A 20,458-nucleotide genomic window follows, 5' to 3' on the forward strand; every position below is an offset into this window, starting at 1 on the left:
ACCATACAATCATGTGTAAGATCCGATTCATTTACAATCTTCTGCGTGTATGACGATGAGTGCATGATCTACCTGATGTGCAGAGCATAAATAGATGATCGTTTGTAATAAATGCCAGTTGGAAGTTGTGCCAGTTCTGTCGTATGTTTTCTTTCGTCTTCGTCTTTAGCGCGTTTCTATAAAAACTGCGTAGATGTGTTTTGCAATTATGTGATCAAGTAGTTTACATGAAACAAATGGCAATAATATTGGTTGGCAGTTTCCAGACGTGCATTTATTTCCATTTTTAAAAATGGGAGTACCTTCATGATCTTCCTGTCAATGAGTAACAAACCAGATGATAGAGACTGCTTGGAGATGTGATGCAGGACGACGCTTGAAGTAGACACAGTATTTTTTAAGAGCTTAGTGTTAATATTGTCAATACCACAAGTGGACAATATTTTGAGTGATTAGTAAAAGAGGCAACGCCTTCAATAGAGATATCAATGGGTGCCGTAAATGGATAATCCCACTCTAGTACTACTGGATCATCAGAATGGTCTGCCCTGGCATAAACAGATGAAAAGAGCATGTCAAACATTATAGAACACGCTTCGTCTGAAAGACGGATGCTAGTGATGCTCTAGCAGATGCAGTTTATAGCACTCTGATATTTGTTTTTAGTGCAGAGTTACAAATTTAATGTTGTGCTTCAATTTTGTTAACTTATTAACATCCAGCAATCTATGCGAGGATTATGAGGCCCCAAATTGAGATTCTACTTCCTGCAGTCTGCAGAACCTAGCGTCTTCAACTAAGTCCATCTGAATCACTTGTCCAACGAGAGCATTTATGCACATTACATGTGGCACTTGAATAAAGGAATCCGAGTTGGCTCTGAGCTAAAGTTTCTTAATGCAGCATGTGCAGTCTTCCAATAGCTGCAAACCTCGTGTCTAATAAAAAAAGTGTTGCTCATGGTTGGGCAAAGCCATACACGAGGATCATTCGACTCTATCATCCTGCAAAGTCCCGAGTAAGTTGACGCTTGAGTGGGGCGCCTGGCTGCCAATACATTGTGCACCACTGGTGAACGCTGGGAGCACCGAGCCGATTCACATTCTCGTAGGATATGAGCAAGAGTCTTTCTGATGCACTGTGACTGCATTTGGCCTCTCCATGATCATCCAGCACTCACCGATGGCAAAAAAAGAAAGAGCCGGCCACCATGCAGTATCGCTCTTCAATCACTGAACATTGTCCATACATATTGGTTCAAGGTCGTATTCTTAGTTTCGGTGGATACGATCGACAGATTTCTTGCGTTTTCCGAGTATCCTAGAGTTTGCTTCCAGGGTGATTAAAAATGTCAGGGTAGGGAAAAAAACATTTTTGTTGAAAAGTTGTCAGATGGCCCTATGGCCCTAATGAGCAGAGGAAATGCCGAAAAATTCTGTAGCTGGCAGCAGTTGGCAACAGATCACCTGGCTGCGGTACACACAGCAGACAAGACATCCTTCAATAAGGGCAGTTGCCCGAGTACAAGTCCTAGTCGGGACACCTTGACCTGTCTCAGATCACATGGTGTGGAAGCGAAAAGCCCCCCCGACTCCTGTATTCACCCATTGTTATCTTGTTTCAATGAGTACCAAATAGTGATGTACACCATTTCAAGGCTGAACCTGCAATCAGACTTAAGAAACAGATGCAAAACTCTTCCTAAAAATTTTTGAGAGGTCGAAATCGTATGGTGGCAGGAAGGTTGTACAATCACACAAATATTTTTTAAATATTTTTTTATCTGATATAACCGTTACATAACATTAAGTGATATATTAACACGTGATTTCGTTTATCTTTTATGGGTGAGTGCTTTTACCGACCACGAAATGTAATCGCACAGCGCAGGATGCGCCTGCATGTATCGGAAGCTTCTGGAATTTTATCGATGTTTCCATCCACTGTCTGTGACCAAGCCTTGTGTAATCTGATTGCATGTGTGCGCGACGCGAATAATGTAGAACTTTGTGGAAGGCACGCGGGTGCCAGCGATTACTCTGGAACATTTAACGACTTATGTATAAAAGCCGACGTGCTTGACCCACTGATCAGATTTTCGCCAATCGCCGACGGTGTTCGCCGCTGTCGCCATTCTTTGAGTGTAGCCTGTTTTTGAAGGCACAAGTTCGCCCAATACAACGCTAGTTTCGTCTTTCCCAGTTGGGCTGCTTTCTTCACCGTCACTACCATGTGACAATATTATTCAACTATTTTGTATCTTCGAAACATTGGCACATCAACATTTTACTGAAGTCAGATGGGAAAATTACCGGAGACATTATTACCGAAGTCAGATGGGAAGATTTAGTAACATTTGGGCGAGTGTAACTTTGGCGATGCGCTGCTAGAATGGAAAGGAAAGTGGCATTTGGAATTGATGGCAGGGTCAATCCACAAATCCACCAGGATATTATACTTATTATTGACGCGAAAATGTCAAATTGCCCACTGAGCAAGAAAGCCGGTGCTTCTAGCAGTTAAGGAGCACGTTGTCTGTGACGCCACGTCCCGAGCATGCCTGTACGGTGTAGAGAGGGCGAATCGGAACACCTGCTGCCGTGTTGCTTGAGGGGAGAGAGCATCGCCGCTATAGAGCAGACACGGCGATGTGACGCCGTGGGGCGAGACGGATTGTCGTTGGCGAGGCATTCACGTGACATGCGCATGCCGCTGTCTCGCTCTCGGAAGCACGGTCAGTATCTCTCATTCCCACTGGGCTTAGCTGCTGCTGCATGCGCCGGCTGGCCTTGGTGGCTGCCGCTACTTAATCGGTCTCTCATCGTGCAGGACATCGGTGGCATGCAGCATCCTTGATTTCTCAGCAATGTTGTGCAAATTATTCCAGTATGCAGCCAACATGCTAACGTAGAAACTGTACAATAAAAATAACCCACAACAATTGAATCTCAAAACTTAATTACATACCCCGCAGCAAAACTAAAAAACATTACTTGCAGTGTGCTCAGTGGTGTTCAATTGGACATGAATGCTTTCGCATTCATAACTCATAAGAAGTGCTTAGGTGTTCCTGGATTTTTTTTAGCCAGTACTTGCACACTAACTTTAAAAATTTCATGAAGTTGCTTTAGAACTATCGTCGACTATCTACTGAGTATTACTTTATTTGTATCTGAACCGCTGCCACCGAGAAGGAGGAGGAGGAGGAAAAAAACATTATTGAGCAGTTAATCGGAGTTATGGCAGATTTGGGTGGGGCCCCCAGTCCAGGGCTCCACTGGCTCTTGCGGCTCGCCGAGCTTGGTCCAGGAGGGCCAATTGGCTCCCCCGATCCTTGCTTGCAAGCAGTGCCTCCCACTGCCCTACGAAGTCCGTGACCCCTAGGAAATGTGAGTTCACGTTGCTTGGTCGAGCCATACATTTTCACGTCATGTGGGCCAGCGTGAATTTTGCGCTGCACCATGGGCAGATGTCCGTGTAATATGTCGGGTGCTTCTTGTGTAAGAGGTTTAGGCATGGGTATGAATTAGTTTGTATGCGGTGCCAGTCTTGGGCTTGTCTTCTATTTAGTTTGAAGTGCGGAAGGCCGTAGGTCCATCTCTTCCTCCTCTGATTCTCTAATATGTTGCACACTGCGAACGGAGGTTCCTCTACGGTTCTGGCTGCCGCTTGGTCATTGCTTCCTCGAGCTATGCAGTCTGCCCTTTTTTTCCCGTCCAGTTCATAGTGCGCGGGGCACCACGTAATGCCGCAGTCCAGGTCCAGGTGTGAGCAGAGTATTCTTTGGGCGCTGCGTAGTAGCATTCCCCGCATGAAGAGTCGACACGCTGCCTACGATTCTGTAAGCACATGAGCCGACTGACCCTTGAAGTCGGCGTCTCGTATCACCAGTGCTATTGCCACTGCCTCTGCTGTGCATACCGAGTAGTCTTAACCGTAGCACAGTTATCGTAGTAACTCTATTGGTTGCGGCAATCGCATAGGAGTCCCTGTGAGTTGTTGCACTCGCGTCCGTGTAGTAGGCGGCTGGATCCTTGCCAAATCGCTTCTGCGGAGTTCTTGTCCTGGCCTGTCTGCGGCCTGCATGGTACCTGGCACTCGTAATTCTTGGTATGGGTGAGACATGGACATGCTCCCTGAAATCTTGAGACAAGTCTGTTTCGTCTCCGCAGAACAAAGGTCGAGTTGTATTCTAGTCTTCGGAGAATTGAGCGGCCCTGGGGCATAGAGCTCAGCCTTTCTCTCTGCAATATGAGAACCGCAGCAGCATGTTCTTCATATTTGTTGTAAATACCCAACCGCTCCAGACGCTCCGTGATGACTGAGTTCAGGAGTCCCAGAGCAGATTTGTATGCTGTTCTGATACGGGTGTCCATTTTCATTTCCCTTTGGTTAAGCTTTTGGAACAGGAGGCCTTAAGTGATGCAGCTAATCGCAAATGCTTGCACCAGACTAATAGCTTCTTCTTCCACGAGCCCGTTGCAGCTGTGTCCCACTCGCCATATCATATGTGCCACAATCTTAACGGTTCGTTTTAAGCTCTGAGTTGTGGCATTCACATTGCCATTCGCTTGGACAAGTAAGCCGAGCACTCTCATTTGGGTGACTTCACGAATGGCCTGGCCATCGAGATGCAAGTCTGTCCTTGGTGTGGCAGTTTTCTCATCACGCTTGCTGCGTACTTGCATGAACTCTGATTTTTCAAGTGCGCACGTCATACCAACGTACTTGATGAAGTTTACCACCTTGTCTATGGCCTCCTGTAATAGGTTTAGTTTTTCTCCATAGGAACCCCGGTATGCCGACAACGTTATGTCATCGGCATGGATTGTACATCCGAGGTCCCATGCTTGCTCGAGTTTTAGGGCCAGTTGCTCATCTCGACGTTGAAAAGAAGAGGTGACAAGATTAAGCCCTGTGGTGCCCCTTGGTTGGGCATTGCAAAGATGTCAGAGTGTGTACTGCCCAACCCAATCGTTGCCTTCCTGTCGTGAAAGAAGGTAAGGAGGCACTAAAACACTATTCTTCCACAACCTCCATCCTCTAGATCTTCGAGGATTGCTTCATGAGAGATCATGTCAAATTCATTTTTGACATCGAGCGCCACAACTATCCTGGCTTCTTTGCTTCAAGGAGGGTCCAAAACTTTGTCACAGAGCATAGGAAAGGCGTCCTGTGTTGACACATGGGGCCTGAAGCCGAGCATAGAGTCAGGAAAAAGTTCATTCCGCTCAATGTAGTTGCTCAGTCAAATTTGGATCACCTTCTCAAAAAGCTTCCCTGCACATGATGTGAGCGATATAAGTCTCAAGTTGTGCAGATCTCTGGGTTTAGCCAGTTTCGGTATGAGTATGATAGTAGCTTCTTTCCATTCTTCCGGTACTGCCCCGTCGTTGGACCACACATTATCGTTGAAGTAGGTCGTAAGCTCCCTACTCAGGTTGGGCAGAATCACATTCGTAATGTGGTCCGGACCCGCTGCGGTGTTCTTCCGGAAAGATTGTGCAGCTGCATAGAGCTTTGCCATTGCTATGGGTGCATCCAACTCCATGTTGTCTGGTCCCTCATAGATGTATCGCACTGATATTGTGTCCTGTACTCCTATGTAGACGCTTTTAGGTCCTCAATGAGGGCATCGGTCGTGTCATCGTATTCATTTTCAATTTTAGTGTTCTGCTTGTGGTGGTTCGTGTTCCTGTCGGATCTATCATACTGCACAGAATAGCCCATGTTTGCTTTGCACTAAGCATTTCTTCGAGTGCATCACAAAACTGAAGGCAATTGGTGTCTTGCAGTCGTTGCACGTACTCACTGGCTTCCTGCGCAAGCCTGGCTATCCTGATCCTGAGTTTTCTGTTGTGTTGCAACATTTGGTCAGACTTCTGCGTGCTTCCCACAGGTGTAGTAGGTGTCTGTCTACTGCCAGTGTTTCGACCGTTGTCGAGATTTCCCATGTAGTGCTTCTGTGTACACTTGTGGTGAATTCCCTCCATTCTGTAGCACTATCGCACGGTGTGGTCTGCCTTTGCTTCTCTGTATAAGCTGTCCAATCAGTTATGGTGGCTTTTTCTAATCCATGGCAAGCCCACGTCCTGTTAACTAAGACACTAATAATGCAGTGATCACTGCCAAGGTGTTGCCCTAGGTTGGTCCAGGTAACGCCTCTGTCACTGTTGCTGAAAGTAAGGTCCGGTGTGGTGTAGCGGTGATGCGGTCGCGTCAGCAGGACCAGCTCATGCTCTTCTGTGAGGTCGGCTAGCCTTTGGCCCTTAGATGTGCCTCGATCATAGCCCCAACCAGAGTGCAGAGCATTGAAGTCCCTTAGGATAATTGTCCGGTTGTTGCTTTTCACTTTGTGCAATGCAGCCATCACTAGCACGTCGAACTTTGCCTTCCTGTTTCCAGGTGGGCCGCAGACGTTGGCAATAACTGTTTTCGGTTTGGAGCGTCTACATGGCCAGACTGTGAGGACCTGATTTTGGACACCGCAGTTAGGGCAGTGGTGGTCCAGCCAATCTCAGATTTGGAGCAACTTTTGGAGCAGGAAAAACGCTGGTTTGTAGCAATTTAGGAGCAGCCACATTAGCATTTTGTAGCAGTTCTATAGCACAAAATTTTGCGTTTTGGATCAGTTGGAGCAGGAGAAAAGCAAATGCATGACATTTGGTGCAGCTTATTACTACTGCACAATTGTTCAGTATTTCTTTAGAGTAAATAGACACAAGCAATAACGACGCAGCGCAGCCATTTAGCTCGTGTGCCTCCAGCAAAGAAACCATGGTATGTTGCAGACAGACTTTAGTTGCCTTTTTAAATAGCACTTTTAAAGAGTACTAGGGAACAGTTTTATGCAATAAAACATAGTACAAAAGTGACTAGAAATGCCAAAGCACACTTTTGTGCGGTCAGCCATAAGAGAATGACTAGACATACACAGCTGTATCAAAACTATAAATAATTTCACTATTTAGACGTGCCTATATTCACCATTTGAGTATGTCTTGTTTACACTGCAAAATAAGCTTTAAAACATGAATAATGATTTTTTTACATTTAACCCACACATATTCCACAATGAAAACATGGAAAGTTCTTTCCGTCAGTGCCTTTTGCTACTTTTTTTTTTCAGTTTGTCAAGCTCGAGAAGTGCAGTAGCCAGGCTCGCATTCCCTTCAGCTAACAACTGCTGCCCATTTTGAACCTGCTCCATGCTCTCTTTGTGAGCCAAGCCAGTAGAGATTGTCTCTTCTGCGCGTTTAAGCAATGCACGGCATGATGCAAACTTTTCATTTAAGCCCCTTTTCAGTTGTTCCAAAGTAATGGCATTGGGCTGGGTCTGTGTGGTTGCAGGCTTCGTCACCTCCGAATCTTCACTTTCCTTTTCAAGCCTATCTGCATAACATGTTCTTGCCTTCTTTACACATCGGACCAGCTTAGGTGACAGGGGTACTTTGGTGGCATCCCCGTTGTACCTTTGCAAATATGTCTTAACCTGCCGTAGTCCATTCAAGCTATTAACAGACAAAGAGGCACGGCCCTCAAGCAGACGCTTATTTATACTGAACCCTCTCTCGCAATCTGCATTACCATGCGGGAGAGACAGCAGGGCTATCACGAGTTTTACAAGCAGTGGGTACTTTTGCTCACCAGCAGCTGATTTCCGTTGAAATACTTTAGCCCATGAGCTGTCAATCCTTTCAGGCACTGCAACTTCGCTGCTGTTCAGTGGATCGCATTTGAGCATGTGCCATTCGTCAATTAATGAAGATACTTCATTCAGCTGTAGCACTTGTGGCAGTTGTGCAGCGCCTAATGCAGCGCCTAACAACGCAGCACCTAATGAAGAGACCATACTTACGTTTGCTCATTCTCCGAACCGTGTGGCCGTGTGTCGGAAGGCGATTTCCCGTTGCTCAATGCTAGATGAATGCGCGGGAAAATGATAGACAAGCAACAAGCCATAGCCTGACAAACAAGCCGATTGGCGTGCCTGGGGCTGGTTGCCAGACCAAGAACAAATAGAAGCTATACACGTTTTCCGGTTGTGTTATGGTTGTGTTAGCAAGGCAAAGGTGGCGCTTTGGCGCACTTGGCGCAAGTTGCGCTTCGTTGGGCGCAGCGAGGCGCAGACAAGTAGAATTGTATCAAAATGGCGCAAATGGCCCAGTTGGACCACCACTGTTAGGGATGTAGTCCACGCTCACCACTATGTCCGCACGTGTCATTGCTGTTATCTGAGGATGGTCAGGGTGCATGTGCATCTTGTATCCTCTGAGGTTCGGCACCCTCTTGCCTGCTTCTAGTATGCATGTGATATCTGGGGGAACAGGTGTAACATCTATAAAATTAGAAAGTGCTGCGTGTTTAGTTCTAAGAGCCCTGCAGTTCCACTGCCAGACCACCTTGAGGTTTTTGGCTACTCTCGTGTGGTGATTAGCCATCTACAGTACGTTCACTGTTGCTCAGCTCTCTCTTTTTATGCCTGCGTGTAGGAGTTCTTGGGCTGACATTTTAACGCGACAGCGCTAAGGAGCTTGTGTCGCAGAAAAGCCGGTGCCGTCAGCATCGGTGTCAGGGGCGTTGGCCGTGAGCGATAAATCCTAGAAGGCACTATATAAATAAAAAAACATCTTGCAAGATGGGCTGGTGGGAATCGAACCAGGGTCACCGGAGTGTGAGACGGAGACGCTACCACTCAGCCACGAGTTCGATCGTTCAAAGCGGGACAAAATCGCCTCTAGTGAATGTGGGGTTGCCTTAGAAACATGCCGTAGAAAGTTATAGTGTGGTGTATATTGGTAATTATGACCATGTAAATTACAGAAGTTGCAGTTTCACGAGTAGCCAAGTATGTTTCCGCTACATTTCTTCTGCGCACACGCAGAGCCATCTTGCGGCAAACACAGAAGACCCCCTCGTCGCAATGTACGGCGCTGCCCCGACACGTTGCGCGCCACTCGCCCCATGATCGCATCCGCCTTCATGGCGCGGCGCGGCCCGGCTGTTCGTGCCGATCGCGACGTTTGGCTCACGTAGATCGTTTGAGTAGGCGGTGCGAACGGGGTGCAATAACGCTATCGCGTTCCACTCTTAAAGGCGAAGCTTAAGCAACCTCCAATTTTTTTTCATTTCTTCCTCCCTCTTTCGTGGTGTGAGAAGAGGAGTCCTCTATCTGTCATTTGAACTTGTATAGCTCCGAGAAAAGAAGTTGGATTTGTCAGGCTATGTATGGCATCCAGTTTATCGTCTTTTCCTGTCACCTGTGGGTTCACATTCTTGGTTTTTCCTGGCATGGCTTTGTTTGTGTGGGGCTCATTCCTTTGTTTGAAATGAGCCCGCTCCCTTCAGATTTCCGCAAGACTGTCCTTTAAAATTCTGTTCTCCAAAATCTTTCGATAGGCTGGACTCTGGGTTACTGGATCTGCAGTGGGAGACACTACTCGTGCCCAGCTTACCTGTTGTGTGGCGGTGGCCGCTGTCTGATGTTTAGCCTGTGGAGCCCTCTCCTATTTGGGGGCTAGAGGCTTGACATTGCGTGCCCAGGATGGTGACCTAGATCTCTGATGGCTCTGTCATCTGGTATACGATCTGGATCTGGATCTCAATCGTCTTGCTTGTCTGGGTTTGGAGGGTGGTCTCCTCTTGCCATTGAGGGAGCTCCAGGAAATCGCTCAGCTCCAATTCTTCGTCTTCTGTTGCAAACCACCAGGGTTGGTGTTGTTGAGCAGCTTTGTGTGCTCCGCTCCTCAGTCGGCCTTGTGGTCATGTTAGCTTCAGGCATTTTTTGCAGCTGCGGTCGCCCGTGAGGTGCTGCCCGGCGAGCACTCGTGTCTGTCTTCGGGTTCGAGCACCCCACAAATTCCACACACTTTTGTGTCCAGTTGTGGGCAAATGTCCATATGGTGGCCGACGCTGCGACAAGTTCTGGAAACCTGCACCGAGTTGTGGTATGCATGGCATGCCATTTCCCCACCACAATAGTAGGCGAACCACGGTAGGACCGTTCCGAGAAAAGTGAAGGCTGCGCTCTTCGAGTCCCCTAGCATTCTTACCTGGATCATCTTGATGCCCCGCGAGCGTACTCGGAAGTTTGCCTTGACTGTCTCTCCGGGCGTGTGCGTGGGAGTCCATGAATGACACCCTTGATGGTGCCTTCTCCTGCGGCAGCGTACGCATTGAGTGTGTGTCTTGCCGTTGGCTGTAACAGCTGTGATCTTGCATAGAAGATCAGCTGTCTCTTCCTCAGATGTTGAGACTATTGCGATGTTTGACCCCTGTTTTATGCGCAGTCTAAAATGCTCACCCTTTACTTTGTTGTGACAGGCTGCAATCACTGCTTCAGCGAGCATCGGGCTGGTCAGAGTTTTTAACGGGAGTCTTGGTGTGGGCAGAGAATGATCCTGAAGTCATCCTGCGGCAGTGGTGGTAGCTTGTACCATTGCACCCTGCGTCGACAGATGGGGGATGAGTTCTTCTGTTCCTTCTGCGAAGGATTGTTCTGTTTCACTAGCAGGCGTTCCTTCGCTTGCTGTCCTTTTTGGCAGAGCGTTAGCACTGTCAGCCATCCCTCTTCGTCAGGTCCTCTCGCAAACCGCTGCAGATCCTCAGCGTCCATGAGAAGCGTTGGAGTAGTTTCATCTTTATGAGAAGTTAAGGCTTCGGAAAAATCCATGCCGTCTTCGTTTGTGGGGGGTTTCGGTTTGGATGGCGCGTCATTTGAGGCGCCCGCTGCAACAGAAGCCATTTGTTGAGAAGTCATATGCGTTGGTGTCTGTAATAGAGGAACTCGGTTCTCTGCATTGAAGTGGTGTTTGGCTATTGCACTCGTAGGCAATCTTTCATAGTTGTTCTACAGTGAGCGTCACTAAACATTTTCGTGTGACAGCTTGCGAATGACACTGCACTCCCTAAAGTGACACTACATTTTCCTGTCTGGCAGGGGTATAATGCAGCCACAGTTTACACATCAAGCCTCCTAGTTTGCCCACTTCTTTATCACCTTGTCAAATGAATAACAGGACTTCAGGTGTTTCACATGCTGGTTCCTTAGGCACATTTTTGACAAGCTTCAGCAGAGAAAAGTCTCCTACAGCAACATACAGTAGCTTCGATGTCGAAACTAAATGTAAACAGATCCCATGCCCCAATCCCACATCACGCCCCAATCCCGCATTAGCTGAGATGCATTAAAGTGGGGAAAAAAAAATGTGATTCAAAAAGGCAGCTCTTGAAGTGTCCAATGTCATACAGCAACTGTCAAATGATGCAGGGACAGAGAAATGTGCAGCTGCCAAAATGCATGTGAAAAAGGAGCAATTGAAGTCTGCCTCAACCAACAGGATGTGAAAGCAGTAACAAATCTTGTACCTTTTTCTTGTACACTTATTTAGCTTTTATTTCTGCCAAGGGAAACACGGTGCTGTGGCTATCTGAAGCTCCTACTTCTTTTATCAAGATGGTGGTGGTGCATTAACACAAAGCACTACAGAAAGCCATTGCCATGTGTTGGGCATGTTGGTAAACTGAAAGCATATTTAGCGCCAGCAAACAAGGACGAAAGAGAGACGACACCACAATGCGCTAGCGCATTGTGGTGTCTCCCTTTTGTCCTTGTTTGCTGGCGCTAAATATGCTTTCACTACAGAAAGCCCCACAAGAGTCAGTTGCTGTATATGACAATGAAGCCCTTACTTTGAGGACGCATAAAATGTTCCCTTGTTTCTGCTTGTATGCGCAGTAGTTATGTAGAAAGCAGTAGTGGAGCCATCACAAACATTCGCAAATGCCATTCTATGCTCAAAATTGGATATCTTGTCGGGGTTGGAGACAAACCAAACATCAGTAGGCCTGCTGGCTTTGGACCCTGGAGGTAAATACACAAATGAGCCAATGCAGGGTGACATGGGTTTCGCTTCTTTTGAAGTCTGGAAAGTGTAGCGCGAAATTAGTTTTGAAGAAATACTCAAGAACATGGATGAAAATAAATGGGCCGCTAAAGCACACAAACATCTGTACCTCAAAAGCATGGACAGGGAATGGAGGAACAGGCAAAGAAAGTTGGCAACAAACTACAGGGTAAATCAAAGTGTCAATAGACAGCCAGGAGTCATAAAAAAGAAAGAGAAACAGAGACAGCAAATTGTATGCAAAGGATGGAAACAAAAAAGACCTTGAAGGTTTACAAGTATGGCAAGAAAGAAAATAGAAAAATATTGTACGCCAGCACAAAGGGCAGTGCCTTGCTATTTGAGGCCTGAGCTGGTTGGTTAAGAACAAAAACATAAAAGAGCAAATATTCGTGCTGCAGCAAAAATCTGGAAACAACTCAGCACATCCTAATGTAATGCAGAAGTATTCATGCAGCAAGACCCATAGGAAACACCCACTTTCAAGGAGCACTGGGATTCGAAGTGGATGGAAGCATTAACCAGTCTACAGTCGAGTTAAGCAAGAGATGCTTAGAGCATTAGTGGAAGAAAAGATAGGGTCCGCCAAGTCGCGACACTAAAAAAGACAAGGTCGATGTTGATGGTGGTTCAGATGATTTGATGATTAAAATTTCATTATGCCTCTCTATTCTCTTTTTCATGTTCGTTATTTCCTCACTTAGTATTGTTAGGAATGGCCTGCCGAGGTGGCAACATGCAAGTTTTCTCAGCCAGCTGCAGCTGCGAGCGTTGCGAGCCTCCCCGAAGAGAACCATGGAAGCCTACCGGAGTTGCTGCGGTGACTCATTTCGTAGGGTCCTCAAGGTGCCGCTTCAGCACCCCCTCGGCGTCGTTATGGCTAAACGCGATCGGCAGAACAACTATTGTTACTGAACCCACCACCGTCTTCATGGTCTCTCTGCAGCAAGAAGAGCTTCCCTAACAAAAGGGTGCTTTACAGTACGTGGTCCCCAGGATCCGTCACAGTCTGCTGACACTCGTGGCGACTACAGGACGCAAGACAATGGACAACCAGCGGCCACGTGACAGGGGTCAGCTTGGGGAATAAGAGGCGCCTCCTTTGGTCAAGAAGTAAGCCCCGAGTTCTGCGAAACCCATTTGGCCTCAGTGGGGGCAGTGAAAGCTGTGCATACATGTCTGTGTAAGCCCTCCCGCTCATAGGCGGCTCAGCTGCGATGACGTCGAACGTTTTTGCCTCACCTAGGGATCTAGGGAACACGAAGTGTTTATAATCAGCTGTTTGTTGTTGCTAGTGTGTGCTCGTCATCGTCCTCGTCTGTGTGCTCTGTGATCGTGCTCGCATGCTGTATGCTTCGTTTGCGTTCTCCATTTGAGAGCCACGCTAGACTGTCGAATGTATCCCTTGTTCTAATGTAAATATCTGTAAATAAACCCTGTACGCCTAGTTCCTCCCAAGTTCCTCCCTACGACCTACAACCCTTACAACTGGTGGCAGCAGCGAGATCGTCCGACAACTCCTGCAGTATCTTATTCACAGTTATGATGAAAGGTGTTCATTTGGAAATGCGAAGATTAACGATGATATTGGAAGGCTTAGCTGAAGAGCTGCTCAGAGTACAAACCAACCTCCTCCTTTTCTTTCACCCATCAGTCAATGTAGCATAGCAATATCGTATGCCAAGCTCAATCGCATCAACCTTGTATTGTTTAGTGTCCACACATGGTTGACTTTTTGTTTCTTTTGATGATGATGATATCGGGTTTTTTTTTGCCAGATTTGGACAAAGAGCACCATGCCCGTGGTGATGAGTTTTCGATGAGTTGTTTATGAAATGCAGAAATGAACACCGAACGGTGGATGTAGCATGGCTGTATAAGGGCCTAAAATAAGTCGCCGCCATAAAGCATTAAAATAATGACAATGACTGCAGATGGGTGCTATGACCATGAGTTTCGTTACAAAAGAATGATGTAAAACTCTTCATGGCATTATCCCTAGTGCTTCAACAAGTCTCTGGAACCGAAGCGCTGGGAGGCAAGTGCTCTGCAAAAGTGCTGTCGCAGCAGCGGCCTCCAGCAAGAGGATATGCTGTGAATGCCTTGGTCCGATAATTATCAATTTACCAACATTGTGTAAAATCTCAAAACTACCTTGATGATGTGTGTGGTTTAGTGGCGCAAGGGCCAGATATGGCCAAAGAGCGCCAAGACAGTGTTAGTGATTTCGTGGTGGAATGATGGGTCCTGTGAAGATGTGATGTGGCTGTAAAGTGGCCTAAAAATAGTGCATAAAATCAACGTGCTATAAATTTATGGCGATGACTAATGACGAATACTATGAACATTAAAATCCATCGTGAAAGAATGACGCAGAATAGAAAATACATGAGATGGTAAAAATACCTGGAGCACTGTTGCCTCGCCGGAGCCCTTGAAACACAAGGGCCTAGAGGCACGTGCTATACCAAAGAACTATCACAGCGGCATCCTCTGAAGAGAGGAGACGCTACGAACATGTTGGGCTAACAACATGCAACACAACATCTTTCAGATAACTTAGGACTGCGCTGGTGTCAAATAGCGGTTCTGGGCCGAGTAACATTAATGGATGAAGGGGAATGTGCTGTCAGTATGCTAATGAAAAATGTCTCTTTCTCTCAGATTCGGCTTCCCGACACTCCAGGAGGACGTGGAGTACGGTCAGCCTCTCCCCGCATCTACCGCAGGTTGGAGGCTCACTTCCGGTGAGTAGAAAATTATGGGTGCCAAACGTGTGTCCTATTCTGAGACGACAGAATAGGACATCTGTTCGGCGCGATTTTGTAGTAGAGGGCCAGAATCCTAACTGTGGTTTTATCAGGTGGAGCTTATTATCCGTTTCCGCGTCCCACATGCGTTGCCAGTGGTCTCGCAATCTCCTTCGCAAGAAAGGCCTCAGATCTGTGACAGGCACCGCAGCGGTAGGGTTAACAGCATGCGATGCGATTGACGTGGCCATCGCGTCCGCCAGAACGTTACCCTCGATGCTCCTATGACCAGGCACCCAGCATATAATGATATGCTGGTTAGATATGTACGCTTTACACAAGACGGAATATAGTTGATTAAGTACTGGATTTTTGTGTGTATAGAGTGACATCAGCGCCTTCACGACACTTAGGGAGTCTGTATATATCGCTGACTTCTGAAGTTTTGATTTTCTTATATGCGTCACAGCAGACAGTAATGCGTAGGCCTCGGCCGTAAATATACTTGTTTCCGGATGTAGTACATCGGATTCTGAGAAGGATGGGCCGACGGCAGCATAGGACACCTCGGCATTAGACTTCGAAGCGTCTGTGTAGAACTCTGCGCAGGAGTGCTTGTGCTGGAGTTCTAGGAAATGAGTTCGTATTTCGATCTCTGGTGCGTGTTTTGTTACTTGTAAAAAGGATATGTCACATTCTATGACCTGCCACTCCCACGGCGGTAACAACTTGGTTGGATGCATTAGGTGAAGCTCGAGGAGTGGGACACGCATTTCATCACTAAGCTCCCTCACACGAAGCAAGAAAGGCTGTCTTACAGAGGGACGGTTATGGAAAAGTGTAGTACATGTCATACCGTTAACAGTGTTAAAACATGGATGTTGATGATTGGAATGTATTTTCAGGAAATATGTAATGCTGATGTAAGTTCTCTGTAGATGGAGGGACCATTCGATTCCGCGTATAAGCTTTCAATCGGGCTTGTTCTGAAAGCACCAGTGGCTATGCGGATACCTAGATGGTGAACAGGATCTAGAATCTTGAGTGCGCTCGGAGCGGCAGAACTATATACGACGGCACCATAGTCCAATCGTGATCGAATTAGGCTCTTATAAACATTCATCAGACACTTCCTGTCGCTACCCCATGTTGTGTGGGATAGAATTTTAAGCAAGTTCATTGTCCTTAGACATTTTTCTTTAAGGTATTTAATGTGCGGAATAAAAGTAAGCTTGGAGTCAAGTATAATACCTAGAAATTTGTGTTCTTTGTTAATAGGTATTTGATGTCCACACAGTTGGACACAAGGATCTGGAACAAGGCCTCTCTTTCTAGTAAAAAGAACACAAGAGCTTTTGTGGGGGTTGATTTTAAATCCGTTCGTGTCTGCCCACTTGGAAACCTTGTTCAAGCCCTGCTGCACCCGTCTCTCGCATACTGCAAAGTTACAGGATTTGAAGCCGATTTGAATGTCGTCTACGTAGATGGAATAAAAAATGGCAGGTGGTAATGAAGCACGAAGCGTGTTCATCTTCACAATAAATAGCGTACAACTAAGCACGCCTCCTTGGGGTACACCTGTTTCTTGTGTGAAAGGTCGTGACAATACGTTGCCAATTTTCACGCGGAAGATGCGATTCAACAAATAGCTTTCAATTATTTTCAGCATATTTCCGCAGATGCCCATTCCCGACAAGTCTCACAAGATGCCGTAATGCCATGCTGTGTCATATGCCTTGTCCATGCCAAGAAATATTGATAAGAAGAACTGTTTATGTACATATGCATCACGAATATATCCTTCAATGCGTACAAGATGATCTGTTGTCGACCTGCCTTCTCTGAAGCCACACTGATAAGGATCAAGTATATTGTTGAGTTCAAGAAAATGCATGAGTCTCCGATTAATCATTTTTTCAAAAAGCTTGCACATGCAGCTTGTAAGAGCTATCGGGCGATAGCTTGCCGCCAGGGATGGGTCTTTCCCCGGCTTCAAAACAGGGACCACAATTGCTTCTTTCCATGTGTGTGGAAGATATCCAGCAGCCCAAATAGTGTTGAAGAGTGCGAGTAGTGTAACTTGTGAGTCAGAGTGCAAGTTTTTGATCTTGTCATACATGACTCGGTCAGGTCCCGGTGCAGTGCTCTTGCATGAGATCAAGGCAGCTCTTAATTCGGCAATACTGAATGGCCGGTTATACGCCTCGTCATGTCTGTATTTACGTACAAATGGCTTGAGTACTTCTATTTCTTTGTATTTAAGGAATGATTCAGAATAGTGTATTGAGCTCGATACACACTCAATGTGTTCCCCAAGAGAGTCTGCCTGGTCTTGCAAGGTATCCCCTTGGTCATTCACCAGAGGCAACGGATGGATTTGTTGCCCTTGCAGCTTTCTCAAGCCATTCCACACTTTTGCCTCCTGCGTGTAAGAATTAATGCCGGAGAGGAACCTCACCCAGCTTTCTCTCTTTGCCTGACGTCGTGTCCACCTGCCCTGTGATTTAATTTGTTTAAAGTGTATTAGATTTTCGGCATTAGGCGATCTGCGCAATACGCCCCATGCCTTGTTCTGTCTCTTTCGCACCTCTCTACAGTTTTCGTTCCACCAGGGAACACGTCTTCTTAGTGAACCACCATTCGTCTGTGGAATAAACTTCTCGGCTAAATCAATAATAAAAGCAGTAAAATATGCAATGGCATCATCTATAGTAAAATTATTTATAAAATCTGGTGATAAATAAGATGATTCTTTAAAATGCTCCCAATCCACCGATGCTAGTTTCCATCGAGGAATATGCGGAGGGTTCTCATGCAAAGTTGTCAGGTTTAAAATTACGGCGAAGTGGTCACTTCCATACAATTTATTGATCACGGACAATTCTAGGTGAGGCAGAAGAGAAGAAGAACCGATTGCTAAATCTATTGCTGAATATGTGTTGTGTTGGACACTGTAATAAGTCGGCTCCTTCTTGTTAAAAAGGCAGACATCAGAGGTCAAAAGAAAATTTTCAATTAATCGACCTCTAGCGTCGCATCGCGAATCTCCCCACATCGTGTTGTGGGCATTAAAATCACCCACGAGTATGTAGGGGTCAGGAAGCTGATTAATTAAGTTATGGAAATCGGTTTTTTTCAAGTGAGAGTTAGGCGGTATGTATAGAGAGCACACAGTTACCAGTTTGTTAAAAAGGATTGCCCGAACTGATACGGCCTCAAGGGGCGTCTGGAGGGCAATCTGTTGACAAGCTACAGATTTATCCGCAAATATTGCAACACCGCCGGAGGCGTGAGCCTCGTTGCGGTCTTTGCGATAGATTATGTACTGACGTAAAAAGTTTGTCTGTGTGGGTTTCAGATGTGTCTCTTGAACACACAGCAACCTTGGATTATGTTTGTGTAACAGTTCTTTAATGTCGTCGAGGTTACGTAAAAGTCCTCGTACATTCCACTGTAATATTTGTGTTTCCATTATGATGTGTTGGGTGCTGTGTGTTTAAAAGATAAGGATTAATTCACGGGCCTTTTTCAGGCGCCGTGACGGGAGTTTTGTCTCTTTTGGAGCAGTCGAGAGCACCTCGCCGCTCCTTGGGCGCTGGTGGCACCGTCTTGCTGGTGGTTGTGTCCATCGCCTCTTGCGAGGCTTTGAACACGCGCTCTTCCGAGCGCTTTGTTTGGCGTGAAGGCCTCAGCACGTTGGACGAGGCCTTTGGGGGCACCTGCCCGGAGGTAGATGGCCCCGTCTGCTCGGTTGGCGCAGCTGCGCTAGCTGCAGCCGCCGGGGGGGCAGATGGCGTTACTGCCGCCTCACTGGGTGTGAGTCGGACAGCAGCCGGAGACCGTTGTGGCGCTGCCCCCTGACGCGCCACTTCGGCAAATGTGTTTTTGGGCAGGTAGGATACTCGCCTGCGTGCCTCCTTGAAACTAATATTTTCCTTGACTTTTATCGTCACAATTTCTTTTTCTTTTTTCCAGGAAGGGCACGACCGCGAGTATGCGGCGTGCTCACCTTCACAGTTTACACAATGGAGAGTGTTCTCGCAAGCTTCAGAGGTATGTTCGTGGGCACTGCACTTCGCACAGGTTTGACGGCCTCGGCAGCTCTGCGAACTGTGGCCGAAACGTTGGCATTTGAAACATCTGAGCGGATTGGGCACATACAGCCTAACACGGAGCTTGATGTACCCTGCCTCGATTGACTCGGGCAGGACACTTGATCCGAAGGTGATTATCAAGTGCTTGGTTTGGATTTCTTTGCCATCTCGCCTCATCTTAATTCTTTTCACATTGATTACATTCTGTTCACTGAAGCCCTCCAAGAGTTCAGCCTCAGTGAGCTCCAGCAAGTCATCGTCTGACACAACGCCGCGGGTGGTGTTCATAGTACCGTGCGGGGTTACTGTTAGTTGGTTATCCCAAAATGACACAAGCTTAGGCAGTTTCTCGTATTATTTCTTATTGCGGAGCTCCAGGAGGAGATCACCGCTTGCCATTCTGGTCGCCTTATAACCGGCTCCAAAAACATCAGTCAGAGTCTTTGATACAAGGAACGGTGAAATAGTGCGCACTGGTTTACCGGGTTTTTCCGAGTGAACTATATGGAAACGTGGGAAGTTGTGGACTTGGCGTCCGCAAAACTGAAAACCTTCATCGGTGCGCCCTCTTTTCTGAGGGCGATCAGGGAGTGGAGGAAAGGAGCTATCCATAGATATATGTGAGATTTCGGCAGTAACGCCAGCCACCCACCGTGGAGTCCTACAAGGGGACGCTGCAGGGCCTGAAAAACAGGGCCTGCAAACGCCAGCTGTACGTTACCACTATAACCAAATATGAAATAACCTAGGTTGGCTATTCACACAAGGTTAACCCTTGCTGCCTGGAAAATTGGAAGTGAGAAGAAGCCAGGAGAAGACAGGAAAGGTGGAAAGTGAGAGAAAGACAAAGGCTGGAGGGAGAGAGAGACAGGAAAAGGCAACTACCGATTTCCCCCGGGTGGGTCAGTCCGGGGGTGCCGTCTATGTGAAGCAGAGGCCAAAGGGGTGTGTTGCCTCCGCCGGGGGGCCTTAAAGGTCCAAACACCCAGCATCAGCTCAACCCCCAGGATCCCCTTTTCCCCAGACACGGCTAAGCCGCGCACGGCTACACGCGGGAGGGTCCAACCCTCGTGTGCTCGGGTACGTGGTGTTGCAACGCACCAAATGCCTGCTGACGCAGACGCCCCTGCGGGGTCAAAACTACCTTAATGTCAATATTAGACTCTAGAATGCACCCCTTGCCTTGGTTTTCTTGTTTACAAGAACTAAAATTTGGGCGAGCTAGTATGATTTCACGCTTAAGAGGAAGCTTTAGCTTGGACTCAGCTCCAACGCGGTCTATTCAAATACATGAAAAACGCAAAACCGTTTTTTTGAGAACCTCTAGACCTATTTTAATGAAATTTGGTGCATTTGATAGAGCAAGTTATTTATACTGACTGTTGGAAGCGGAATTTCGATTTAGGGCTTGAATTGTGTTAAAAAGGTTTTCAAGAATTCGAATGTTTGAAAAGAAACAGAAGGCCGAAGTTTACAAATTAATATTTCTGCATCAAGAACAGATATCACGGTTTTATAAACGGCATCCACTAGATCATTGAAAGTGGACAGATTTGATACGCCATTTTATATCTTATGTGAAATTGTTACATTGTATACAAGGGTTCTGCAAACGTTGTAGTTCCATATTACTACATTTTTTTTTAGATTCATGTGTTACATATCAATTTCGTCCACTTTACATGTACTATTAGGTGCCATTCACATA

The 20,458-nt window shown here is 46.7% G+C and overlaps 1 protein-coding gene across 1 annotated transcript in view; it reads right to left on the reverse strand.

Moving 5' to 3' along the window:
- The window catches only part of mRpS23 (mitochondrial ribosomal protein S23), a 78,680-nt gene that overhangs the window by 40,771 nt on the left and 17,451 nt on the right, over positions 1-20,458 (reverse strand). The gene's annotated exons all lie outside the window — the stretch shown is intronic.

This window comes from Dermacentor andersoni, chromosome 3 (genome assembly GCF_023375885.2).
Source record: "Dermacentor andersoni chromosome 3, qqDerAnde1_hic_scaffold, whole genome shotgun sequence".
Taxonomy (NCBI): Eukaryota; Metazoa; Arthropoda; class Arachnida; order Ixodida; family Ixodidae; genus Dermacentor; species Dermacentor andersoni.